Consider the following 12501-nt stretch of genomic DNA (forward strand, 5'->3'; position numbering starts at 1 on the left):
AAACTTTCTGTAAATGTAAGGCTTCTTTCATGCTATACCATTTGTTGCTGCACGTAGTTGATTAATACAGTCATCCATAATGGATAATCAAAAGGGTGCATTGTGCCTTTATTTAGCTTGTTTGTTGAAGAGAAAGAAGAGGCAGTGCCAAATCCATTTGGTTCACTCTCCCCTTGAATCCTGAGCGAGAGACGTTAGATGCATTTGTTTTGCTATTTGTGGATCTAAAACTGGATAGCAACTGCTACAACGATATATGATAAGCCGCTTAGACAAAATACATTCAGAAAATCAATTTCACTTGTTCAAGGGTGAGCAGTTACCATCAGGTTGACATCCACAAATATCTTATGTGTTTTTCAAGTATATTCTAAATGTGTGCGGTTCTGAAAGTTGAACAGGGATAATAATTGGCACAGTGATTTAACTGTCAAAAATGTCAATTTCTTATCAGTAATACACTTAATCCCATGTAATGACACAGTTAAAAGGAATATCACTGAATCTTGTTTCATCAAATCAAATAATGGAAATGTCCTAAATTTAAGTCTTGGTTTATTCAAACTTGATGCCTTCATAATGAAAAAAGTTATAGATAAATATAAGCAACAAAATTAATATATTCAGTTTTTACATGTTTTGGACTGTACGGATACTTTGTAGTTTCTGTTAGGGTTAAATCTATGTTTATGTTTGTGACCGTGTGATATCCGATAATCCTGGATTATCTCTATAATTTTTTACCCTTTTGACAATTAACCATCTGGTATTCTTGATCCTTTTGTTTACCTGATAACTTTCTCTCCAACTGTATTTCATTCGTTCGTTGATAATGTCTTAGTAAAGACGAAAGCGCTTGGATGTCTGACTCATTTTCCTGTAGTATTCGCTTATTTAATGAAGTCACGTGCACCTACTGTGATTTTTTAAGCATTTCTGTGTGTTGTTGTAGTTTAATCTACAAATCTGAAAGTGATGAAAGTCAGTTACCAAGATTCAGGCAGTGTTGTGAAATCTAAGACTCCGCTTATCCCGTTTGAATGGAAACACTGGGCCTCCATTGCCTACTTGCCCTCTTGACCCTCATGGATTTCTGCAGTGTTCAGAGACGGCTGTCTAGCTTTGCTCACTACTAGGTGCATATGAAACTGCGAGATGTGAAGACCTGTATTTAATATAATGGTCTACCTAGTTCTTGGCAATTGCATACATTTGCGATACCGCACAAGCCTGGTGGTACCCTGTTATGCGTCATCGCAGCGGCGACTTGCCCTAGTACATACGTACGGCATTAAGAATTACTTAAGGTTCCTTGTTGGACGAGTGGTTTTCGCGCTCGACTGCCAATCTGGTGGTCATAAGTTCGCTTCTCGTCTCTGCCAACGCGGAATAAGAGGAATTTATTTTTGGTGATAGAGATTCATTTCTCGATATAATGTGGTTCGGATCCCACAATAAGCTGTAGGTTTCGTTGCTAGGTGAGGAATTAGTTCCTAGCCACTTAAAATATCTAATCCTTCGGGCCAGCCCTAGGAGAGCTGCTAATCAGCTCAGGCCTCAGTGGTCTGGTTAAACTAAGATATACTTAACTTAAGGACTACTTAAGATGTGTAGTAAGTCTACTGCGTGTCACCGCGACGCAGGTAACTGCGTTAACGCACCGCGTAGTGTGGAAGAGGCTATAGGTAATGCCTAAGGAATTTACTCCTTATTAAGAATATTTATTATTGTTATTCCGTTCATAAGTATTAATCTAATTGATGGAACTTCGTTCGTTTTCAAGCAATATGTTTATGATGGAATCTGGGTGTAACGTTTTCCATACTGTAAATGATCATACGTACAATTTGATGTTACCGTAAAAAAAAATAAAATTGCTTTGTATTCTTGTGTTAGCGTGGAACACGCCCGAAAATGTTTAGGTTTTAATGGCAATATAACCCGATCAAACACAAATCACTATTTACATAATATTACTTGCATTTTTTTGTAAGACATTTTCTTAATCGGATGCATTTTGTTGGCACGTGTTGAAATATCGGTGCCTTGATTATGGCAACCATACTGATGACAATTTGCGAAAAATTTTCATTATGTAAAGTAGTTTTATATCTTAAGTGGGCTTAGTTAAATATTATTATTATTATTATTATTATTATTATTATTATTATTATTATTATTTTATTATTATTATATTTGACATGTAAGATTTCATGTAAAGTTAAAAAATCCAGTACGATTTATGTGTAGCTGTACATATATATATGTGTGTGTGTGGGTGTGGACACATTCTATATATATATATTTATATATTTATATATATATTATAATAGAATGTATCGGAGTTCCTTCGTATGATTAAGGACTGCTTTATATTGATCTCCGATTAGATTTCAAAGACAACTCATTACCTTCTCCTTTTTATAATTTCAGGTTCGTTCTATTGCGACTATGCTGTAAGTATTTATCTCTGTAATTTCTTCAGGTTTCGTTATTCATTCTATTTGTATATATAGATCTGTTGATGGATGCGCCTTCAGTAAAAGTTACTTTGCAAACGTTCATAGGTGACTGAACTGTCTTTGCTGCAATTTATTTTTGATTAGGATAAAAAGGACTTTTTATCATTCACGGGAATATTATTGGCATTTGAATGTAGTGTTCATTCACTTATGTAGTTTTATGTTCTTGCATGGGTCTCAACTCATATCCACTCAGTAACCAAGTATAATATTTCTAAGAATACAAAGATAAAGAATGTTAAGAATAGCTTGTAGTATAATAGGTTGTAATGGTGCCATCTGTACCACCTCGTCAGCAGGACTAATTGACACAGCCAAGGTGAAATCTATACGTTGGATGATATACTGCAAACATCTGAGATGTTTTTCTGTATCTTGTAATTGTACCTCTCAGTCCTAGGTTGATGGTGATAATCGTTCGTTCTTCGTACAGAGAAGCGCTCTCAGAATTAACTGCTCATGAGGACACCGTTCCCCTGAACGTTGTGTTTGTGTTCTCCGGAATGATAGAGGTATATTGTCTTGACACGAAGAAATTGAATTATTTCATTTTATTCTATTTCATTTTTTTGAAAGTTGGAAACCGGTACCGTTGAATAATATATACGTACATATATTTTATGCTTTCTTTTATTACATCATCGATGTTTTCAAAGTTCCCCGTTCACAAAATTTGGGTATAAATGAGGTAGATCACTAATAAAGATCAAGGAATGCAATGAGCCCAATATCGATCCTGAGGATACGCCGAAAAATTGATCCAAGACGACTTTGTCTTTAGGTAATTTATCGTTTCAAATTAGATGTTGACCAATATAATACAGTATGATAGATCCAGTAATAAGAGGTGACAGTCAATGGTTTGATTCACGGAATTCTATTAATTTAGGTGAAATGATAGGCAAGAGAGAAATGGGTTTGTGTTTTCCAGCATCTTCGGTATTTCCACTTTTGTGGAAAAAAATAAATAAATACACTCCTTCAATAGGTCTACCATATTTGATAACTCCGAATCGCTGGTGTCAGTAATTCTTAACTTGGCTTGTTGTATGTTTCAAAATAATTCTCTCTCTCTCTCTCTCTCTCTCTCTCTCTCTCTCTCTCTCTCTGGTATTTATGGTTTAATTAGGTATGTGAGTATGTCCTGCAATTACAATATATATTCCTCAGGCTTTGCACTATATTAACACGTATCGAAAGCCTTGCAGTAGTCAGGAGGAGAGAGGAGGGAGATAAATGGAGGGTCTGTAGGCATATGGGTTCTTAAGGGACTATATTCATATGGGGCTTCTCTTTATGGAGCAATACTTCATTGTAGGGGAAAGCAGTCGCTGTGAGGATAGTATGTGCTTAAAGGGAGTGTACCTGCCTCTCTTTCTCTTTCTTGTCCTCTCTCTTTCTCCCCACCCCTTATATACTACCTCTTTTATACTGCCTATTGGTCTGATTGTTTTCATATCTATCCGTCCACCTATTTCATTGTATTCTCTCTCTCTCTCTCTCTCTCTCTCTCTCTCTCTCTCTCTCTCTCTGTGAAAATATTTTTTTCTGTAATTAAAACCCACGAAAAAATGATATATTCAAGTTCATAATCCAAACTTCTCGAATTTGATTGAAGCCTCATATGATGTGACTCCGATGTTGTTCCAAACAGACGTCATCTGATAACAATGAAAGTAAAAAAAAGTAGAATTTGACCCATGGCGAGGGAGCTGGAGGGACTTTCATCACAAAGTGTAAATGAAAGAGGGTAGGTTGATTGAAAGGTGTACAATTCGGAATTTTTGAGAGGAAGGAAACGTTGACCCAGATTTGAGGGATGATAGCGCAGCAAATATCCAGTATGGAAGTAAAGGGAACATAAAATTGTAGGACGTAGCATAAGTAATGGTTTTTGATGTCTTGGTAATGAGGTTTTTGTGTCAGCGTCTAAAATGGCCGTGATGCTGCCAAAGTGTTACGAAGTGTTACTGTTTGATAGTGTTTCAAAATCACCTATCTTGTGAGTCGTTTTTTTTCCCTTCTGTGTTATTCCCCTCTAAGAGGAATGAAGTGTTGTGAAATGACTCACTTTTAAGTAGACGATATTTCGTTATGAAATGTCGTTCGTTCCATATGGGCTAGTAAATCATGTTGGGAAATTTAGGAACCTTATGATTACTAAAGAGAAATCAAGAACATCTCATACTTGCAATACTAAGATAACTAAAGCTATGGATAATTTTGTGCCTCCATTGCCTTTAGATAGTGCTTTCATTTCCATCAATAATTTCTCCGTACCCATGAAAACCCTTCACTTTTCTCCGTCTTAGACATTTTTCTTACTTAGCCACTTTTCCTTTGGAGTAAATAGAGGATTGAACTCTCAATGTAGTTATTTAAGTAGCCCAGTCTGACGTAACGTTTTCAGCCAGATGCTCCATAGCAAATTGGGTACATGTTATGTTATTCATTGAATATATATATATATATATATATATATATATATATATATATATATATATATATATATATATTTGTAAAGGAATATTGATTTATTGAATGTAAAATTGCAGAAAAGGTTGAAAATTGATATTTGCATAGAAAAAAAGTGTGTACACTAGACAACAGATGGCAGTAGCGCTTGGCGTAGGCGGTAGTCGCCAAGGATAATGTACCGAAACCATGATATTTGGTCCATGGATGTCTAGCGTGAGTCTGGTATATAAAGGCCCAAAACGACGATTTTCGTTGGAGCTGAAACAAACAAGTGATTATAATAGTGTATCAAGTTTTGAGGAATATATGGTAATGTACTGTTTATCCATTTGGACGTTTTCTTGTGTGATGTAACGTTGGTTGCCACTAACTTTTTGATGTTACAGTGAATTATATGTTGTGTTGATGTAAAGCTTTGTGACTTGGGTATTATACTGTAAAATGCAGTGATTAGTGATTAGTAGTCTTGATGAAGTGCTGTATAGCGAGTCTTTGCTTTTGTGTAAAGCGTCCGTAATTTGTTTAATGTTCTGTTTGTGACTTTAATTTCCTTACTAGTTGTTATTAAAGTACATTTTAAGTTATAGTGAGTTGTCACTGTTTCCTGATATATTCTCCTCGTAAATCCTTACCATAGAGAGAGATTTTTTTTTATGTTACATGGGGGCCTGTCGAACGAAACCCGAACGTATCCCTACTCAATTTTTGCTCATTCTATCGAACGAAACTCGAACATATCCATACTCAGTGTTTACTCATTCTGTCGAACGAAACCCGAACGTATCCTTATTAATTGTTGCTTTATTCATGTCGAGCGTATTCGACCATAACTTGACGTATCCCTACTGTTAAGTGCTTTTCAGTACTTCCATGTACTTTAGAGAGGGGGGAGAGTTGTGATAGTGTTAGTGCTATATTTGACTTGCTGTGTTATTTTGAGCAGGTTATTAAAGATGTTTGATTTGAAAGATTTCATACGTAGTCCTAGTGGTGAAAAGTTAGAAGGTATAACTAAAATAGACTGGATTGTTCTAGCTAGGTACTATAATGTAGAAGTATCAGAATCTGCAAGGAAGCAAGAAATCTCAAATAAAGTAAGTGAGGCGCTAATGACTTTAGGCATTTTGTCTGATAAGGAAGGGTTGTTACTAATGAGTTGGGAAGGGCAAGAAACTGATAGCCAGCAAAAAGCAAGTGAGAATAATACAGAGGGTAGTGCAAGTGAAGAGGAAGGTGCCAAAGCCGTACGTGAAAAAACCAAGTCACGCAGGGTTAAACCAAAAAAGTCCAAACTTTTTTATGAAGGGATGAGTGTTGAGCAGATGCAGATTCATTTGCAAATAGTTAGATTAGAGAATGAGAAAGCTGTTGAACTAAAGAAGTTAGAAAATGAGAGAGCTGAAAAGGTTAGGAAGATAGAAGCTGAGAAAGAGGTTGAGCAAAAGAAGATTGAAGTTGAGCAAAAGAGGATAGAGCTAGAGATGAAGAAACTTGAAGTAGAAGAAAAGTCCAGAGAAATACCAAAATCTTTTAGAATAGACAATGCAGTAAAAAGTGTACCAATTTTTGTTAAAAATGAAGTGGATGCATTTTTTTTACAATTTGAGAAAGTGGCAGAACAGCGTGAATGGCCGAGAACGTCATGGAGCACGTTGGTTCAAACCTCCTTTCGAGGAAAGGCTAGGAAGTATTTGCTGCCTTATCTTTAGATGATTCCAAGGATTATGAGAGAGTTAAATCTGAAGTTTTGAAGGCTTATGAATGGGTGCCAGAGAGGTATAGAGAGAAGTTCAGAAGCTGGATAAAAAGAGACAGTCGTACTCATATGGAGTATGCACGGGAACAACGCCTGTGGTATGATAGGTGGATGAATGCCCGAGAAGTTAATGGTGATTTCGGTAAACTTCAGGAACTTATTTTGCTTGAGCAGTTCAAGGATGGTATTAATCCACTTATTAAAACATATTTGGATGAACGTGATGTAGATAATGTGGATGAAGCCACTAGATTGTCTGATAATTATGCATTGACCCATAAGCTATATAATACTGACGTCACTCCTAAAATTGGAAGGAGCAGAGTTTGGGAAGAGCAGCAAAATTACAAGGCACAAGGTAAGACTACGAGTTCACAGGTATCATCTCGTGGAGTCTATAATAAATCCTTTAATAGAGGTGGTAGAGGGGCAAGTCGATATAATTCTGGTCCTAGTGTTAGTGCTGGACAAGCAGGATACAGTGTAAATGATCAGTTTACACCTAGTTACCAAAATATAGGCGAAAATTTTAGAGATTTTGTATGTTTCAGTTGTGGCAAACCAGGACACATCAGTAGGAGTTGTCCTCATCGCACAATAAACCGTCCAATTCAAGTGGTAAATAAAGTTAAAGATAAACCGGTGACATTTTAAGATGATCACAAACCTGAAAATACCATTGCATTGTTGAATCAACCACAAGCATGTGGTGACAGAGATCCTTGTTTGTTTGCTTCTCCCCTTAGGCCAGGTAAGAGGTATTGTAACGATAGCATCGACAGTAATAATATATGTGATGTTGATGAGAATATAGGTTACAAAATAGGTAACAATGATGTTCAAAATGTTAGTAATGTTGGTTGTATTGAGGATATTGTAAAAGGAAATGGAGTGAGACTACCTGAAGAGAAGTCCACATCCAAAGGTACTGAATTGTATGACCCTTTTATGGGAGATGGTTGGTTACACCTCCCTTTTGTTGAAAAAAGGAAAGTAAGGTGGTTAAGAGATACCGGAGCGGTACAGTCTGTAATGATAAGAAATATGTATGACCAGTGGAAGGATACTGGAGAGTATGTACTTCTGCGTGGGTTTGGACCTGAGTTTTCAGCTCCATTAGTAGAAGTAAGGTTAGAAACTCCATTAATTTCGGGATATGTTAAAATTGCTTTGGTGAGAGAAATCCCAGTGTCAGGAGTAGAGTTAATTCTTGGAAATGATGTATGTGGAGACACAGTTTTTGGTAGCAGTAATCCAATTTTGACAGAAAAACCCTTTAATTCTTCATTTATTACAGAAGTTGAATGTACATTTCCAAACTTATTTCCTGCTTGTGCAGTTACTACAAGAAGTAAGAGTGCCGAAGGAAAGGTAAATGATGACGACGGTTTGGATTTACAAAACTTGTTTAAAGATAGTCCGGAAACACTACAAGTAAGTAAAGTCAGTACTCCTTTGCGAATGCTGAAAGTTAATAAGGAAGAATTTGTTAAATCTCAAATTGAAGATGATAATTTGAAGGTAATAAGAGATAATGCCCTTGTTGATATAAATGATATCGAGAAGGAAGGCAAGTGTTACTTTTTAAAGGATGGAATCCTAATGAGGAAGTTCACGAGTAGAAATGTTAATAATGTTGTAGAACAAGTGGTTATTCCAAGTAGTTATAGGAATTTGATCTAGGTATTGCTCATGACTGTAGTTATTCTGGTCATTTAGGTATAAACAAAACCTATGAGAAATTATTAAGGTATTTTTTTGGCCTAAGATGCAGAAAGATTGTAGTGAATATTGTAAAAATTGTGATTTATGTCAAAAAGTAGGTAAAGCTCAACATGACCCTAAGGTGATGGCATTGCAACCCATTGAAGTTCCAGGAGAACCCTTTGAGAAACTGGTTTTGGATTGTGTAGGACCTCTGCCTAGGTCTAGCAAAGGTAACGAGTATTTGCTGACAATTATGTGTAGTGCTACCAGATTTCCAGAGGCTATTCCTTTAAGAACAGTGAGTGCTGATAAGATAATTGAAGCGCTTAACAAGTTCTTCTCGCTGGTAGGTTTGCCAAAAGAAGTTCAAACCGACCAAGGAACCAACTTTACGTCTAGAAAGTTTACCTCATTTTTAGCCTGTCAGAATATTAAGCATTGCTTATCGTCTCCTTATCACCCACAGAGCCAAGGAGTGGTCGAACGATTTCATCGAACCTTCAAAACCATGCTTCGCACGTACTGTTGTGAAAATGAAAAGGAATGGGATGTCTACATACCAATGTTGCTATTTGCTGTTCGTGATAGCGTACATTCATCGTTGGGTTATTCTCCTTTTCAGTTAGTATATGTCCATCAGGTAAGGTCACCCATGGAGGTGATAAAGAATCAGTTGATTTCAGATGAGAAGGATTCTAGCACGTTACAAGAAATGAAGGAAAAAATAAAGAAAATATGGAAAGTAGCACATGAGAATCTTAAAGTAGTACAAGAAGAGATGAAAAGAAATTACGACAAAAAGGCTGCAAAACGTGAACTCGACATAGGAGATAAGGTTCTAGTGTATCTCCCTACAGCTGGTAAGGTTTTTAACCAGAAGTATATAGGACCTTGCACGGTGAAGGAAAAAGTAAGATGTTAATTATCGAATTCAATTTCCTACAGGACGGAGGAAAGTTAAAACTTTCCATATTAACAAATTAAAGAAGTATAACGAATCCAGTGGAGTGTTGTGAATTGCAAAAGAGGATGATGAAAAAGACGTTGAAGAAGAAATTGAACTTAGATTAAAAAATACAGATTATTTGAGTGATGATGAAAAATTTAGGAAGTTATGTATTCATTTATCTGATGAACAGCAGCATGATTTTAAAGTGCTAATTCAAAACTTTTCAGATCTATTTTCAGACCATCCTAAAAGGATAAAAGGAGTACAGCATAAAATCAGGTTGAGAGAAGAGACTCCAATAAGTCAGCGTACATACAGAATGTCGCCGAGGCAACAACAACAGTTAAAGACCGAAGTTGCTTATTTACTGAAAACACGACTAGCAGAGGAAAGCCATAGTGAATGGGCTAGCCCATGTATTCTAGCGAGAAACCTGACGGAAGTGCAAGAATGTGTACAGACTATCGAAAGGTAAATAATGTAACTATAAAAGATTCATATCCTATGCCCAGAGTAGAAGATATAATTGATAATGTAGCAAAGTTTCCTTTTTTAAGTAAAATTGATTTATTGAAAGGATACTATCAAATTGAGTTAGACAAATACAGCAGGGATATTGCTGCATTTGTTACACCCCATGGTAATTCCATTTGGTTTATGTAATGCACCTCTGACATTCCAACGTCAGATGAATTATATCTTGAAGGATCTCGAAGGTGTATTTGTTTATTTAGATGACATTATTATTGTTGGAGAAACCTGGGAAGATCACATTAAAAAAGTATATGATGTTTTTAAGAGGTTATTAGAATTTAATGTTACGATAAACCTTGCCAAATGTGAATTTGGAAAAACTACAGTTCAATATTTAGGTCATGAAATAGGAAGTGGCCAAGTGAAACCTGTTGATTGTCATATTGAGGTCATAAAGAATTTGACCCTCCCTACATCTAAACGTGGAGTGATGAAATTTTTGGGAACAGTGGGGTATTACAGAAAATTTTGTAAGAACTTTTCAGATGTAGCCTACCCATTAACAGAGTTGCTGAAAAAGGATGTGAAGTTTGTGTGGTCAAAGGAATGTGACGATGCCTTCAATAAACTTAAGCTCATGTTAATGTCTAAGCCAGTACTGAACTCCCCAGACTTTAATCTACCATTCAAGTTACAGGTAGACTCCAGTGAAGTAGGAGCTGGCAGTGTATTATTACAGGAACATAATGGTGTTTTACACCCTGTATCTTACTTTTCAAAGAAATATAATAGCCACCAGTTAAATTACAGTATTGTTGAAAAAGAAGCTTTAAGTTTAATTTTGAGTTTAATGCACTTTGAGATATACTTGCTTAACAGTAACTTTGAAATAGACGTATATACTGATAATAACCCTTTAACCTTTATTAATAAATGTAAGCACAACAATAAGAGATTTTTAAGATGGTCTTTATTTTTGCAACCATTCAAACTAAATATTCACCATATAGCAGGCAAAGAAAATGTCATTGCAGATTCTCTCTCTAGATCTGTTGATTATTTAAAGGAAAGTGCTTGTTACCAACGACGTGGCAGTCTCCGACAGTTGCTAAATGGAAGTAGCTAATGTTTAAGACTGTAAGAGTGAAAATTCAGAATGGACTGAGGAGAGAGCCGCTGAGTTAAAAGGGGGGGAATGTAAAGGAATATTGATTTATTGAATGTAAAATTGCAGAAAAGGTTGAAAATTGATATTTGCATAGAAAAAAAGTGTGTACACTAGACAACAGATGGCAGTAGCGCTTGGCGTAGGCGGTAGTCGCCAAGGATAATGTACCGAAACAATGATATTTGGTCCATGGATGTCTAGCGTGAGTCTGGTATATAAAGGCCCAAAACGACGATTTTCGTTGGAGCTGAAACAAACAAGTGATTATAATAGTGTATCAAGTTTTGAGGAATATATGGTAATGTACTGTTTATCCATTTGGACGTTTTCTTGTGTGATGTAACGTTGGTTGCCACTAACTTTTTGATGTTACAGTGAATTATATGTTGTGTTGATGTAAAGCTTTGTGACTTGGGTATTATACTGTAAAATGCAGTGATTAGTGATTAGTAGTCTTGATGAAGTGCTGTATAGCGAGTCTGCTTTTGTGTAAAGCGTCCGTAATTTGTTTAATGTTCTGTTTGTGACTTTAATTTCCTTACTAGTTGTTATTAAAGTACATTTTAAGTTATAGTGAGTTGTCACTGTTTCCTGATATATTCTCCTCGTAAATCCTTACCATAGAGAGAGATTTTTTTTTATGTTACAATATATATATATATATATATATATATATATATATATATATATATATATATATATATATATATATAGTGTGTGTGTGTGTGTGTGTGTGCAATAATTATATATATATATATATATATAATATATATATATATATATAGATACTATATATATATAGATATATGATATATATAAATATATATATATATATATATACTAAATATCTTTTATATATATATTTATGATATATAATATATATATTGTTGATGTGTGTATGTACTATTTATATATGTGTATGAGTAGCATTATCATTCTCAAGGGGGATAATAACTTTATTTATATTATTATTATTATCAATTCTGGGTGTGCGTTTCTCTCCCTTCCACACTCATATTAATACTGGTATTGTTATTATGATCATGTTAATAAGTAAATAGCCAATTCCAGCTCTTGTTGTTGTTTCCCGTCTCTCTCTCTCTCTCTCTCTCTCTCTCTCTCTCTCTCTCTCTCTCTCTCTCTCGCTCTCACTCATCTCTCTCTCTCTGCTCTCTCTCTCTCTCCTTTTGGCTAAGTAACACCGCTAATTGCATTGCTATTTCCCCTCGGCCACTCTACCAGGGAAATTAGATTAATGATTAACGCAGGAAAATGTGCCCTTTTTGTGGTCCCATTTTAAGTGACTAGGGAAACAAACTCTATTAGAGCGTGCCTCTGAAGTCATGTCATTGGTTTCCAAAAATTTCCCAAAAAATCATGCAATGTCAGTTAAAAAAGTAAATACGAAGTAAAGACGCCTGAATAGAGTTTGTAATTACCTCCGACG

The 12501-nt window shown here is 35.5% G+C and overlaps 1 protein-coding gene across 14 annotated transcripts in view; it reads left to right on the plus strand.

Annotated features, from left to right (window-relative positions):
* LOC135215250 (uncharacterized) overlaps positions 1 to 12501 on the plus strand; it is a 654605-nt gene that overhangs the window by 201456 nt on the left and 440648 nt on the right. For 3 of the 14 annotated variants that reach the window (XM_064249770.1, XM_064249769.1, XM_064249771.1), the window contains one exon: positions 2434 to 2456. The exons of the other annotated variants lie outside the window; for them this stretch is intronic. The gene's annotated coding sequence lies outside the window, so the exon portion shown is untranslated. The remainder of the gene's footprint in view (positions 1 to 2433; positions 2457 to 12501) is intronic. 14 annotated transcript variants of the gene reach the window in all.

This window comes from Macrobrachium nipponense, chromosome 5 (genome assembly GCF_015104395.2).
Source record: "Macrobrachium nipponense isolate FS-2020 chromosome 5, ASM1510439v2, whole genome shotgun sequence".
NCBI lineage: Eukaryota > Metazoa > Arthropoda > Malacostraca > Decapoda > Palaemonidae > Macrobrachium > Macrobrachium nipponense.